General features: G+C 41.4%; 1 long non-coding RNA gene across 1 annotated transcript; it reads right to left on the reverse strand.

Annotated features, from left to right (window-relative positions):
* Positions 1 to 9,803: 9,803 nt before the first annotated feature.
* On the reverse strand, positions 9,804 to 15,338 carry LOC127053792 (uncharacterized). The gene is made up of 4 exons (XR_007775120.1): positions 15,263 to 15,338; positions 13,859 to 13,929; positions 13,042 to 13,065; positions 9,804 to 9,856 (listed from the first exon to the last, which is right to left on the reverse strand). It is a non-coding gene; the product is annotated as an uncharacterized LOC127053792 (long non-coding RNA).
* Positions 15,339 to 16,521: the final 1,183 nt, after the last annotated feature.

Raw genomic sequence — 16,521 nt, forward strand, 5'->3', positions numbered from 1 at the left:
TATCTTGTGTGCATCAACAGGTGTCACACTGCCCTATTTAGAAACAAATATAGGTGACTTCTAAATTGGAATTGTCTACATATTACCCACTTGAGGACAGGCCTTTAAAGCATTTATGCTTAATTAATTTTCAAAAGTACCCAAGTCCAACTTTCAAAAGTGACTTAGGTACTGAAGAATTTACGTCTCAGAGAAAGTCAGCTTAGCTGCTTTTGAAAATTTTATGCCTAAACACTATAAAGAGCACAAAGACATTACCTTCCTTCAACTCTTCACCACTTGCTCAGAATAGCAACTCTTCTGACAAGAGTGAGCACTGTTCTATACAGAGTTGTTTGAAAGCACCAGGTACAGGCATACAGTTTTGAAGTCTAAGCCCTGGTCTACACTATGAGTTTAGGTCGAATTTAGCAGCATTAGATCGATTTAACCCTGCCCCCGACCACATGAGGCAGCCATTTTTGTTGATTTAAAGGGATCTTCAATTCTATTTCTGTACTCCGCCCCAATGAGGGGATTAGCACTGAAATTGACATTGCTGGGTCAAATTTGGGGTAGTATGGACACAGTTCGACGGTATTGGCCTCTGGGAACTATTCCAGGGTGCTCCATTGTGACCACTCTGGACAGCAATCTCAGCTCAGATGCACTGGCCAGATAGACAGGAAAAGCCCCATGAACTTTTGAATTTCTTTTCCTGTTTGACCAGCATGGCAAGCTGATCAGCACAGGTGACGATGCAGAGCTCATCAGCGCAGGTGACCATGCAGTCCCAGAATCATAAAAGAGCTCCAGCATGGTCAGAATGGGAGGCATTGGATCTGATCGCTGTTTGGGAAGATGAATCCATGCTATCCGAACTCCATTCCAAAAGACAAAATGCCAAAATATTTGAAAAAATCTCCAGGGGCATAATGGACAGAGACTATAACAGGGACCCACAGCAGTGCCATGTGAAAATTAAGGAGCTCAGGCAAGCCTACCAAAAAACCAAAGAGGCACACGGTTGCTCCAGGTCAGAGCCCCAGATAACGCCGCTTCTATGATGAGCTGCATGCAATCTGGGAGGGGGTGTGTGTGTGGAGCCCTACCGCTACCCCACCCCTGTCCATGGACACCTGCAAGGAGGGAATGCAACAGAGATGAGGATTTTGGGGATGCGGAAGATGAGGATAGCGCATAGCATGCAAGTGGAGAAACCATTCTCCCCAACAGCCAGGAAGTGTTTATCACCCTGGAGCCAACACACTCCCTACCCTCCCAAGGCAGGCTCACGGACCATGAAGCCAGAGAAGGCACCTCTGGTGAGTGTACCTTTGTAAATATAATGCATGATTTAAAAGCAAACGTGTTTAACGATTCATTTGCCCTGAAGACTTGGGATGCATTCGCAGCCAGAACAGCCCCTCCTTTTAAATGGCCAACCCAATGGGTGCTTGGTATGGGAAAGGAGGGCGTTGCTTTTGAAACCAATCCCACATGTTATGAAAGTTGAAGAAGCCGAAAGACTATGGCTTACCATGGCTGCCAACAAGCTAAATTCTGTTGCCTGGCCCCCTGTGTGTGTGTGTGTGTGATCTCTCACACCAAACCAGCAGGCCCTCAATATAAGAGGCAAAATGCCACCTTGTACCAAAAGTACATGTGCTATGTAATGTTAACAGCTCGGTTCACCGTGAAAGTGTTTACCCATTGTTCTCTAAAATCTGTCTTTTTAAATACTACTCTCCCTTTTTCTCTCCCGCAGCTGCAAATGTTTTAATGCTCCCCCATCATCTCCGCCCCAGAGGCTAGTGCAGATAAGGCAGCAAAAACACCCACACTAGTGATAAAATGTTCTCTGAGCTCATGCAGTCCTCCTGCATTGAAAGAGCTCAGAAGAATGCGTTGAGGCAACCACTGTCAGAGTCCAAGAAAGCAGAAAATGAATGCGAGGACAGGAGGGATAAGCGAGATGAGAGGTGCAGGATGCAATGTTGAAGCTACTGGGGGATCAAACTGATATGCTCCGGTGTCTGGTGGTGCTGCAGGAAAGGCAACAGCACAGACCACCGCTGCTGCCCCTGTGTAACTGCCCACCCTCCTCCTCAAGTTCCATAGCCTCCTCCCCCAGATGCCCAAGAATGCGGGGGCGCTCCATGCACCCAACTACTCCACCCCAGAGGATTGCCCAAGCAACAGAAGGCTGGCATTCAATAAGTTTTGAAGTGCAGTGTAACCTTGTCCTTCCCTCCTTCACCATCCCACCCAGTGCTGCCCTCCTCCCCCACCCCTCCCAGGCTACCTTGGCTGTTCCCACCCCCATTTGTGTGATGAATTAATAAAGAATGCATGAATTTGAAACAATAATGACTTTATTGCCTCTCAAGCAGTGATCGAAGTGGGGGGAGGGGAGGGTGGTTGGCTTACAGGGAAGTAGAGTGAACCAAGGGGGCAGGTTTTCATCGAGGAGAAACAAACAGAACTTTCACATCGTAGCCTGGCCAGTCATGAAACTGGTTTTCAAAGCGTCTCTGATGTGCAACATGCCCTACTGTGCTCTTCTGATCGCCCTGGTGTCTGGCTGTGCATAATCAGCGACCAGGCGATTTGTCTCAACCTCCCACCCCACCATAATTGCTTCCACCTTACTCTCACAGATATTATGGAGCATACAGCAGTGGCAACAATTGGAATATTGGTTTCGCTGAGGTCTAAACGAATCAATAAACTGCACCAGTACACTTTTAAGCATCCAAATGCACATTCTACCACCATTCAGTTGAACAGTTCCTTACTATTGTCCAGGCTGCCTGTGTATGGCTTCATGAGCCATGGCATTAAGGGGTAAGCTGGGTCCCAGAGGATAACTATAGGCATTTCAACATCTCCAACAGTTATTTTCTGGTCTGGGAAGAAAGTCCCTTCATGCAGCTGTTCCAACAGACCAGAGTTCCTGAAGATGTGAGCATCGTGGACCTTTCCCGGCCAACCCACGTTCATGACGGTGAAATATCCCTTATGATCCGCCAGTGCTTGCAGCACCATTGAGAAGTACCCCTTGTGGTTTATGCACTGGCTGCCAACGTGGTCCAGTCCCAAGATAGACGGAACTCATATCCCTATCGCCCCACCACACTTAGGGAATCCCATTGCAGCAAAGCAACACCCACTATGTCCTGCACATTTCCCAGAGTCACTACCCTTGATAGTAGCAGCTCAGTGATTGCCTTGACTACTTGGATCACAGCAGCCCCCACAGTAGATTTACCCACTCCAAACTGATTCCCGACTGACCGGTAACTGCAAGCTTCCAGAGGGCTATCACCACTCACTTGTGAACTGTGAGGGCTGCTCTCATCTTGGTAATTCTTGCGCTTCAGGGCAGGGGAAAGCAAGTCAAAGTTCCATGAAAGTGCCCTTACGCATGCGAAAATTTCGCAGCCACTGGGAATCACACTAGACCTGCAACACTATGCGGTCGCACCAGTATGTGCTTGTTTCCCGGGCCCAGAACCAGCATTCCACAGCATGAACCTACTCCATTACCACTATGATGTTCAAATTGCTAGAGCCCGCACTTTGAGAGAAGTCTGTGTCCATGTCCTCATGACTATCGTGATCGTGTTGTCACCATCTCACCTGCTTTTGAAGGTTCTGGTTCTGCACATAACGCGCAAGGTGTTTACAATGCTCACAACAGCAGCGGTGAGCTGAGCGGGCTCCATGCTCGCCATGGTATGGCATCTGCAGAAGAGCAGAGTTGCAGCAGAAGCGGTGGATAACAACGGATGCCACAAGAATAGATATTTATACCAAACGACAAGAGGACCTGTGAGATGGATTCATGGCATCAGGAGAGCAGCAGAAGCAGTGGTTGGATGACAACGATTAGCAGTCTTACTGCACCGTCTGCTGAAAGCAGTATGGTATCTGCACGGAAAAAAGGCGTGTAACGATTGTCTTCCTTTGCTTTCATGGAGGGAGGGGTAGTTGACGACATGTACCCAAAACCACCCATAACAATGTTTTTTGCCCCATCAGGCATTGGGAGCTCAACCCAGATTCCTACGGGCAGTGGAGACCGTGGGAACTGTGGGATAGCTACTCATAGCACAACACTCTGAAAGTTGACACTAGCCATGGTACTGTGGAGCACTCGGCCAACTTAATGCACTTAGTGGGGACACACACAATCTACTGTATAAAAAATCGCTTCCTAAAAATCGACTTCTATAAATTCAACTTAATTTCGTAGTGTAGACATACCCTACAAGAGCAGCAATTGCCTTTGGTATTGGATAACTTACCAATTTTAAAAAAAAAGTAGGGCTGCTTTGCTTAAGAATTTAACAAATTCAAATTCAGACCTGCAAATCTAAATGAAATTAAATGCGACTTGGTCTTCCTGTAGCATTAGAAATGTAAGCAATCAGGATGAGCACTACCCTGACATCTGGTGGGGAACTGTAGAGAGTGTGGAATTTCAAGAATTTGCATTGGCATCCACACCCCCTATTTAGCATAACCCCACAGCAGCCTGGGATGGTTATTTTAACAGCTCTGGGATCCCCAATTTCTTTGTTATTGGGGCAGGAGGAAAAAAAGTTTGTCACCCTGATTGTGTGAATGGGGAGCTGTGGGACTGCTTTGTGACAGAAATGACTCAACCTCAGTTGGGTGGTGCTTGCTAAACATGGGTTCCAAAACCCCGTGAATAGAGAGAAGTTGGGGACTGGTGTGTGTACCTAATGGTATGGGCCCCTTTTGAGGGCCTGGAACACCAATTGCACATCCTCCTCTCTCCAATGTTATAGAGCAGAGCTAAATTTTGATTCTATTAGGAGTCCATCTAGAGACTGCTGAGCTGAATTCATGTTATGCCAATGGTGCACCAGCACCAGGGCTCCCCTACTAAGAGCTGAAATCACTGGAAGAGCTGAGCTGAATTCACTGAGTGCTGTGTTAACGAGTGGGGGAGTCTGAAGACCTATCGTTAAGCGACTGGCAGAGCAGAGCAGTTTGCAGCATGTTGGAACCGCCCACGGAACAGTGAGCGGAGTGAAGCAGTTTGCAGGGACAGCTGGAGGAGCGGCACAGCTGGTGTGGTGAAGGCTGCAGCAGAACTCCATGGAAAGGTGGAGCAGTTGGCCCTGGCCCACGTAATAAGGTGCCCCTTAACACCCTGTGTGGACTTCCCCATACCTTTCCACCCAGGCTGGGGGGGGGGGGGAGGTAAAATTCTGCAGATAAATTCTTGAATTCTGGGGTGCCACTGACCAGAGACTTTTGGGTTGTTGGACTTTGGGGTGATTGGACTTAAGACCCTAAGGGGAAAAGGACATTGCCAAACATACCTAGGGGTGGGTTTTTTTTTTAATGGTTTGTGTTATAATCCTGTTCGTGGTATCTCTCCAGTGGGATGCCGCATTGTTTCCCTCCTTTATTAAAAAAGATTTTGCTACACTCAGTACTTCCCCTCTTGCAAGCACGGAGTCTGCCTCCTAGAGGCGCCCAGGGGGGTGTGGTATGTAAGGTCACTGGGTGGGGGCTAGAGCCGCTTATGCATGGTTTTATTGAAACAGAACCCCTGGATACTGAACCCGACCCTTGTTGCTGCCACTTCAGAGGGGCAGAAGGGTTACAGAAACAACATAAAAATAGGACTCGGAAGCTGCTAAAGCTCCAATACAGTATGACCACATATGCCTTCTTTCCAAGTAGTTTCAAAAGCCCACATCCTCAAAAAGGTATTTAGGCACTTAACTCCCACTGATTTCAATACAGATATCTAATTTGCTCAGACCATAACAAAATGGCACCATATTTAATTTGTACCTTACTATAATATCTCTTCTGTACACGAGAAAAGGGAATCCAATAATAGCTTATCAGCCTACCCGTATACTGGGATCCACATCTACTAAAGCTTTTATTTGACATGTTATATTGTAAGATGCATTTTTCAATGCAAGAATAAAATGTATTACATTTCTTTTGCTGTATTAGTTGGTAGTGCATGTAGGATTTAAAGTAGAAAAAGGTAAACAGAAAGCTAATCTTACTGGGAAGCGCAGATATATTTATACCCAATAGTTTGTACAGACTAGTTTCCCTTCATTTACCTTCCAAAAAGGAAAAACAGTTATGATGGAAATTGGGTGAAACCTTGATGAAGCTGATGGGCATGACAGTGCCCTTCATTAAGAATAAACTTATTTTTGTAGTAAGATAGCTGAAATAATAGGAGCAACTGCCCAAAACACAGACAATATGCAAGGCCAGCTGAAATCTGAAATACTGGAGATGGAATACAAAGACAAGGACTGGGTATTGTCTGCTGACAGAAGCAGCAGAAGAGAAAGCTAAGAGAGGGCTTTTTGACAAGAGTGCTAGCTGGAAAGAATCCTGAAACTACAAGCAAAGAAAATGCCTCCTATTTTCTTACTTTGGGTAGCAGGACTATGTGTACATTCTAAAGCAACAGTATTGCACCAAAGAAATACCGGACTCATCAATTTCTCTTCCTAGTGGAAACAACGCACACGTTCCCAAATAATGGCTAACCGCGTGGGCTAAAAAGGGTAACAATATACACTGTGTTAGGAAACGTCAGCATGTACGTAATGTTTCAGATTTAGACATTTTATATTTGTCTCCCCTCCAATCAGAACCTCCACTACCTATGCCATCTATCATGCTCTCTCCTGATACAGGTAAGAGCCAGCAATAATTGAACTCTACTTTTGTAAAAAACTCCAGTTTTAACAAACATTTTGGAATGCTGTTTAGACTAGCTTGTTTGATCTGAAGCAACGGTGTATTTTGAAGCAATCAAAATTTCTTAACTTCCTATTCTCTTCACTATAGTGAGTTGAGCATTACAGTGTTTAAAACATGTTACAGTAACACATTAACTTTAAATACATCTTTACTATATCCAACCTGCAGTGGGCTTCTCCAAAAACCAGAGCCAATTAAAATAAAAGTTAACATTCTGTACCTTAAAATCAATGTTATTCTTAATTTCACCAGGTAACTTGGCATTATCTTCACTTTTCTTTAAACTGAAATAAAGCAGTTGATTAAACTATTAAAGAATGTCACAACAGTATTCAAGAACAAGAAAATAAAGAAGCAAGCCATTTTAGTAACAGGTACTTATAGCAAAGTGAGTTAAGTGTTGTAAACATGAGTATCAATCTGCATCCTAGATCCTCAATAAAGACTGCTTAATAAAGTAAGGTAAAGGCCATCTTACTTTATTTTTTTAAACCATACTGCACAGCTGGTACCTAGCAGTAGCAGTTCTTGCATCTGAAGACAACTGGGGGAGGTTTTTAAACGTACATTTAATATACACGCTTGCTGAGGTACGTCTCACTTCTTGTAGTGATACATTTTAAAAAAAAATCTGATTAAGATTTTATTTTACTTTCTTGACATGAAAATTAATGCAACATCACTGCTTATTATTACAGAAAGGATATAAACTTAAAACAAATAATCTGGGCCAAAAAGTTCTGACTACATTGAAAAGCAGCAGTGTGGTGTACCAGCTCCTCTATGAAACTTGTCTTCTCCAGAATCTCAGCTCTCTTTCTTCTTTTAGTCTCTAGTTACGGTTGTAAAAAACCTCAAAAACACTAAATGAGAGTTTAGACTTGACCTCAAGTTAATTGGCAATTAACAGGTTTGTAAAGGTTAGTGTGGATGCTCCCCAAAGTTCTGTTCCAGGGTACAAATGTTTGTTCTTTACCTTGACTGAATCCCAAGGTAAAGGGCAAATGTTTGCATCCATGGAACTCAGTGGTGAGCTGGAGTCGGTTCACACCGGTTCGCAGAAACCAGTTGTTAAATTTAGAAGCCCTTTTAGAACCGGTTGTCCTGTGCAGGACAACCAGTTCTAAAAGGGCTTCTAAATTTAACAACTGGTAAGTTGAAGTGATCCAGGAGCTCCCTGCCCCAGCTCACTTCTGCTCCACTGCCACCTCCCTGGGCCTGAGCGCGAAGTCGCCACTTGCTTCTCAACTCTCCTAGGCTTCCCACACGAACAGCTAATTCGCAGGAAGCAGGAGGGGCCTGTAAGCTCAGCCTGACCCAGTGCTCTAGGCGCTGTGCGGCGGCAGGGCAGGGGTCCCAGGGGGCCATCAGGAATGAGAGGAGGGATTGGATGGGGCAGTGGGGTGCAGTCAGTGGACAGGGAAGGAGGGTGGATGGGGCAGGAGTCCCGGGGGGCGGGCCACGACCCCCTTGTGGGGTGAGGGAACCGGTTGTTAAGATTTTGGCAGCTCATCACTGATGGAACCCCTCCTCTCTCACTAGAGAGCAAACATCATTCTTGGATGAAATTCTATCCCTACTGAAGTTAATGGCAAAACTCCCATGATTTAAATAGGGCAGGATTTAATTCCATGTAACCACAGTTATTGCACATATGGAAGAGTAGAATAAAGCAAGCATGTAATAGATTTGAACTTCTTCTAACACTATTTAGCAGCTGAAAATAGAGGTAGCACCACAGTGACATGTACGCTCTGGCTGCAAAAATCTATATTAATCAGGTAATAAGAGGCAGAAAAAAAATTCAGCTTGACTTTTCCCACCTCAAATTAATTTGCAGTGCTGTAACCTACAAGAGACGTTTTCACTTGTAAACTCAGCAAATTTTATATTTAGCCATTCAGGGACAGTATAAAGCTGTAAAAAGGTCATTTTCAGTCACCTTTCTGAGCTCTTATTTTAAAAGAATTTCCAGCCCTCTCCTGCCTCATTTTCTTATGATGTTCATTTTTACAATGATGTGAAATATCTTTCAGTATAAGACCAAGCAACATAGATCATCTAAAAGTATTTGAATTATAGTTAAAAAAAATTAGAATTAAATCAAGAGTAATTCTCATTTGCCTATTTTTAAGATTCTCTGAGTTACAAGATATTGCTTTAACATCCTAAACTTACTTTTGTTTAATTGGCTTGCATACAATACCATGTACAGACCAATCTTTCTTCTGGCAGTCTGTAGAGCAATAATATGTCTGTTTACATTGAGAACATCTCAGGTCTCCTAAAATTAACAACAAAAAAAGTTAGTACTGTGCCTAACCTAATGAAGAGAAGAGGCACAATCTCAATAAAAAAAGTCGTTTGCAGTGCTGTATCTGTGTTGGACCCAGAATATGAGAGGGACAAGATATGTGAGGTAATATCTTTTACTGAACCAACTTGTATTGGTGAAAGGGACAAGCTTTCAAGGCTCAAAAGCCTGTCCCTTTCATCCACATAAGTTGGTCCAATAAAAGATATTATCTCATCCACCTTCTCTCTCTCTCAAAAAGAGCTGTCAAGTTATAGAATACACATTTATTATTAACTTAATACACCATGATCTTTTTGTTTTAGAAGGCCACTCTGTACTTCATTAATTTTTCACTTAAGCATTTGCTTTTTCATCTGTGTGGTGTCACTGTGGATTTTTCAAAGCATGGACTCATTGATTGATTTGCCTGATTAATAGTTTTGTCTGATGCTTTTGAAATCCTTGCTATTTATATGTTTTACAGAATTACTGTGCCAATTTAAAATATCACTTTCTTTCAAAGTGAAAGTCTGGGGAAGATGGCTTAATATCTACATTTTTATAAGAGCGTTTTGCACATATATACTTGAAAGCCTAGTCCAACTTGAGTACTGTGTATGCAGGCCTAAAGGATAGTAATAAAGGCTTACCATACAGACCACAATGATGGCAAGAAGTCATCCGAGGGGTCGGCATTAACGAATTAAATAGTTTGGAATCATAGCTTATAGATAAAATGTTCTCAGGGGAATTCTGTATCTTTTTCTGCTTTGTGTGACGCAAGTCAGAACTGGAGCTCTGTAAGAGAACACAAATCTCAAATAATATTTTTTTAACAGGAACTCAAAGCCCTAAAGCAGTAATAGCAGAATACCTACAATTCTAGAACTGCTTACCCTAGTATAGAAAAGTTCTCAAAATCCCAAAGCATATATTACTTTCTTTACAAATAACTGCAGACAAAGCTACCAAATTAAGTAAGTTTTATTCAATCAAGGTCCTGATCACACTTTAAAATTGCTATGAAAATTGAGACATTTAAAGCAGATTCTTAATTTTCTTAAACTAACACAGAGCTGTTTCACTTAAGCAAACTGTGGATCACGATCTTTTAGAGGTACCATTTGATTAACAAGAGAAGATGCCAGGATCAATAGAGAAATTGAATAATTCTTTTCATAGTACAAATTTGTCTAGCTCCTAAATGCTTTAATCCAGTAAGAAATCTCAACCTTTAACATGTAAACAGTTTTATTCCTTCAGTGAAACAATTTATCTGTTTATAAGCTTAAATAATTACGCCAGCACATCTGTTATGCTGCAGTTGGGTTACAGCAATATTTTGGATTACCTATATAATAAGATTCACCCATTTTGACCCTACGGGATATACACTTACAATAAGGGGCGTACAGTAACTCCTCACTTAACATTTATTTTCCACTACATGCATCCGATGAAATGGGCTGTAGCCCATGAAAGCTTATGCTCAAATAAATTTGCTAGTTACTAAGGTGCCACAAGTACTTCTGTCCTTTTCACTTAATGTTGTAGTTATGTTCCTGAAAAATGCAACTTTAAGTGAAACGATGTTAAACGAATCCAATTTTCGCATAAGATTTAATGGGAAAGCAGGGGCTAAGGTTCCAAGGAAATTTTTTTGGGGGCAAATAAAAGGCATTATATACTGTACAGTACTGTACTGTGGTTGGGAAGTGCCCCTGGCATACCCCACACAGGCACAGCCCACTGCAGGCAAGGATGCTAGGAAACACCTTTGCAGCAGCAGCTTCCCCAGAGAAGAACAGGCGCCGACTTTGCCAGGGGATGCTCCAGGCTCTTCCGGTCCCCGCTCCACTCCAGGCCCACCTCTTCCGGTCCCCGCTCCACTTCAGGCCCACCTCTCCCGGTCCCCGCTCCACTTCAGGCCCACCTCTCCCGGTCCCCGCTCCATCTCCTCTCCCAATCACGCCGCATCCCCACCCCTCCCCCAAAGTTCTAACTGCCACCAAACAGCTGTTTGGTGGCGGTTGGAACTTTCTGGGAGGGAGGGAGAGGAGTGGAGACGCAGTGCTTCCCCACTCCTCCCCCCTCCCAGAAAGTCCTAAGCACCACCAAACAGTTGATGCTGGTGGGGGAAGAGGCAGAGAAGAGGAACTTGTGCAATACTCTCTTGTAAAGTCACTGTTTTTCCACAGAATCTTACAAACAGTGGACAGAGCAGGCAGCCAAACAATGTTATAAGGGAGCATCGCACACCTTTAAGCAAGTATGTTCCTTAATTGAGCAGCGATGTAACTTTGAAACAACGTTAAGTGGGAGGACATTAAATAAGGAGTTACTGTATCTGTGCTATGCCAAGAGTCCTACACTATTGTGATATCAGAGATAACAACTAATCACCACCCTTACTCTATAATTAATTTTCATGCTCTCATACAACCAATAATGTTGTTGCATGAGAGAGACTACACAGATGATATATTACTTGTCCTAACTACCACTTGCACAAAACACAACCCCCAGACACAAGTCTACACTGATAATATACACAATAACCCCAAATACACACAGGCCCCCACTGCAGCAAACACTCATTCTCCATGCACACAAAAAACTCCTACCACAACCCTGCCCCAGATACAAAACAACTCCAAACATCACTCTGAAGCCAAGAATGCCTGTTGAGTCAGTATGCAGGGATAGAAACAGCTACAAGCATGTTTGAAAACTTTTTTAAATTTGGAATATCACTGGGATTCACAGTCTGTTACTGTCCAATTTTTAAGTTCTCAACCATTTTTGGCTCCCCCCGCCCAAAAACAAAAATTATGCCTATGCAACAGCATGGCTTTCATCTACTAGTTTTATTTACGATTCTGTAATTAGACCATTTAATGAATAATGTATCAGCAAATTATTTTACATTTGATTCTTACATCTAATTAGATAACAATTCAAACAAAATAGAGAGTAACAATAAGGTCATGCAAAAGCAAAGAAGTTCTGAAACTGCAACTTTGCCAGCTACTATCAGTATTGCGACAGAGTAATGAGTAGGGGATTTCAGCTATGTCTACACTACAGACCTTACAGCTGCACCACCGTAAGTTCTCCCGTGTAGCCGCTCTATGCCAACAGAAGAGGTCTCTCGTTGGTATAATTAAACCATCCCCAACAAGCGGTGGTAGCTATGTTGGCAGGAGAGCGTCTCCTGCTGACATAGTGCTGTCCTCACTGGTACTTCTGTCAGTGAAATGTTTTTTTCACACCCCAACCAACAAACATTTTAGCGAGAAAAGTGCTATTGTAGACACAGCCTTCATATGCTATTTAGTAACTCTTTATGAAAAAAGGTACACAGCATTAGTTCTGAAAAAATGTCATTTTCAGGTCTCACATGTGCAGGCCTCATACAGATGTTAGACATTTAAAATCAAAGACTTTACCTCACTGTAGCATGAAGGCTGGCCTACATATAGTTTTTTCAACAATGTAACTAAAATAGGTTGGTGGCAGTTTAACTTAAATCAGTGCAAACCCTAGTGTGAACACTCAGATCAGTGAAGAACCAGATTAAGCTAAATTGAATAAAGACATTTAAAAAATCTTACTGAGAAAATGCTTTTAGCAAATTGATATTTGTCAATAAGTTAGGGAATGCTGTTTGTTCAGTGTGCCAGTGATTATGGAGAGGAAAAAAATATATATTATAGGGAGAAGACAACCAACAAAAAGCAGAGCAAGACAACAGCTAGAAAATAAAAGATCTACAGAGCACAAATTTTGAAAAATTAATAGAAGTGAGAAATAACATAACTAGCCCAGAAAGAAGGAATTTACAACAGACATGTACATTTAAAAGTAGATATATCAAAACTTCTAACATTCGTCAGTCTTTCTTTTTTCAAAATTTCTACACTTTATTTCATGTGAATACAATAGTCATCTGACTGAATGGCCAAATGTTAATTTTTACTTACCTGCGTTAAGTTTGGACCAGCAACCTAGAAAGAAAACAGGATAGAGAAACTGGATAATTCAGTTTTCCTACATTTCATGCACCTCAAAAACTTAACATTTATGACCTCTTCGAGAGTATTAACATTTTAGGACTCACATCAGTCTTACATTCTTACAAATTAAAAGATTATATTTGGTCCAGGATCTTTCTAGACCACTAGCCAGTGAAGAAGTTAATTTATTGTCTTAGTGGAAAACAGATGGCCTTTAACAAAACAAGGGTCTTTTAAATTTCCATCTTTGTCAAGTCAGTGATTTTCAGAGGCATATTCAAGAAGCTACATTATAAGATAAATATTGATAGGGAGGGAGTTTAAGTGCAGCTCTTAAATTATGGCTTTAATTTTGACCAGCACACTGTATCTGATACTGTTAGAGAATCACTGTTCCAATGCCATTTTTAAAATTTGAGCCAGAGGTACCTTCTCATTAAAATGCTTAATATTTTTTCTGATATTTACTTGGCAGTTTATCGACTACCTGTAAATAACAGTGAAAATTTAGCTGAACTACTGGGCATTTATGTTTAAAAATAAATTAAATGTGAATTTTAAATTTATATTTTATAAAGTACACAAATAAGGTCACTTGTAAGCAAGAATACTGCCTCTGCAAACAACAAACAAATGGTTAATTGTAAACTGAAATGTGATGCCAACAGGAAAAAATGAAGCAAAAATAAACACAAATGCAAATATTCTAGAAAGGCATAAAATATATGGTGATCATTTGTTAGCATTATACAAGCTACCAATTTGGCACAAAACCCCAACTCACAGCATTTTCCTCCTTAGTTGAAGGTGTTAACAGCAAACTACTTCTATCGCTTATGCTTTCCACTGACTTACCTAAAAACAAAGAATTCTTTACAAAATGGTCTGATTTCATAAAACCAAAGACAGGTGTAGTATTAACAGATTGTTTACAAAAAGTATGAGAAAGTTTCAAATAATATTTTGTCTAAGAAAACTGAAGATCTTCCATTTCTACAAATTAAGAGCAAACGAATATGAAAACACAAGTGCCACAGCTTTTTGTTTTACAGTTGACTAACAATTTTTGACACAAATCATTCTTACTAAAGATATCACTGAAACTCCTCATGTAATAAAAACGAGATCAGTCTATCACTTGGTACAAGACTTTGGATGAGTAATTAACAAAATCATGCACCCTTATTAATACAAATTATACCACTTAAGTCCATGGGTGTGACTTTAAAAGAGTATGACCCCAAACACAAGATTTAAAGAGAGACCAACTAAACATTCTCAAATGCTATTAGATGACCCATTACTGGAATAGAAATAATAGCTAAAATAACTGTTTCTAGTTTTACTGCACTGTTAGCCTAGGTGACTGGCACCCACATCTGAACATTCAGGTTAGTCTAGTCTGGATGTGAATGTCCCCACAGCAAAGCTATACCTGCATTACTGTTTCACACTATTTCTGCACTCACCCATATGCCTAGGAGGGGCATATCCCATGGTTCTGTGTGTTGAGACACCCAAGAATTATTTCCTAGGGCTTTCAATAATGTGAGAAGCTGTTTATCCTTGCGGCCCAGGGGGTGAGAGAAGAAGATTGAAGGAAAAGCACTGGAAGATTATCAGCACTCAAATGATTTTGCCTGCATCCTCACTGCTCTGCCAGGTCTAGAAGCCCCCAGCAGCTCTGCAGGGCCAATTTTGCAGGGGAAAAATAAAATTCCACACAAAACATTCCATGCAAATTCTCAATTACGCAGTGGTACAGAATTCTCCCAGGAGTATTGTATGCTTGTTGCTGTTTGAAAGACTTACACAAGCAAGGGGAAACCTCTAGTTATCAAGACATAAGCGGTCCCTGAAATTAACAACTTTTTAAAGTGACTAGATAACAATTTGATAGTTTCCCTTAACGGATTTTATTCCTTAGTCAGATACATTTACAATTGTTGTGCATAATTTTTACATATATACATGCGTATGGCAAATTAATGTTACCCAATTACCAGGTACTCTATCTGTATTCAGATTGATGACCTTTATCAAACTGGAATTTTAGATTAGTGAGGAAGTTTATGAAATTAGTCTTTTCCCTCCCACCTGCACACTACATATATGGGCATGTTGTATAGTGCTACAAAAAGGTAACCCTTCACATAGCTTACCCTATTTAAAAGATGTTTTCTCTCACCTGTTAGTGTTCCCTTGCTCATCTTTGATCCAAACTCTTCCTTGTTAAAGTCATTTGCCACTCCACTCTTGCAATGAGAGCTAGTATCTCCTAAACCATTCTCACGACTATTAAAGAACTGTTCAGTTTGCTCACAAAATAAGAAGTTTTTGTTGGATAATCCAGAAGTTCTACCTCCAAGTGCAGGGCTTTTCACCCAGAAGCTGGGGTAGGTGTGAGGGCTTCTTAAGGATTCGTTTGGGGCTTTGATCTCCTTGCTCTTTATATGAAATCGTCGGTTTATCTTGTAAACATTCACACCCAAATCATTCCCTGACATCCTACAAAGTTACTATTCTGTAATTACAAAAACCTAGAGGGGAAAAAAAGTAGTTGAAACGTGTTAAACTGGATATAGCATTCAAGTCTGACTTCTAAAATACTTCAATATAGTTTAATTTTAAGGAAAGTTTTAACAATGCTTATTAAACTAAGAAAATAAAGTATAAATGATTATCCTAAAAGAAAGGTGTATTAAGTTTCTTCCTTAAAATTTCAACCATTTTTGTCATTCCTGACCAAGAATTTGTTAGTAAAGAACTCTCAAAGGGGTAGTGATGGTGGACGGAAATAAATCTCTCTCTCATTGAGCTGTCCATATTTTTAGTAAACCCGTGTCTATGTTAAGCTAATACTAACAGCATAATTCTGAGAAAAAAATGGAGATGTAACACTTAATTGTCATACTCCACTGTTCTTAAAGGACTAGAGATAAGCAACTGAAGGCAAGGGTTCTGAAGTATTACAAGTCGAAATATTAGGAAGAAAATCCAAATTCAATTTGGCAAGGATTATCTTGGGAGTATACTGTACCAGGCTCTGCTTTTCAGTGATTTTTTTGGCATTTGGGGCTGGTCTCCACTAGAAAGTTAGGCTGACATAAGTCACCTTATATGATCTTAGAACTGCATGTGTCTGCACTCAAATTTATCTCCAGACGCCATAAACACACTGTTACAGCGACGCAGTAACACCACCTCCCTGAATGGCATTGAGCCATGGCCAATATACTGAGATTGACACAGAACAAGTGTAGACACTGCATGACCTATGTCGACCTTTACAGGCCTCCAAGCAGCTGTCTCACAATGCCCAACAGTGACTGCTCTGGTCACAACTGTGAACTCCACTGCCCACGGGTCATGGAGACCAGAACCCACTCCTCAAATGTTTATTTTTGAAATGCCTTTTCCCAACTGTCCAGCTAGCAGCTCTCCCTT

Source organism: Gopherus flavomarginatus, chromosome 6, assembly GCF_025201925.1.
Source record: "Gopherus flavomarginatus isolate rGopFla2 chromosome 6, rGopFla2.mat.asm, whole genome shotgun sequence".
In the NCBI taxonomy this organism is placed as follows: Eukaryota; Metazoa; Chordata; order Testudines; family Testudinidae; genus Gopherus; species Gopherus flavomarginatus.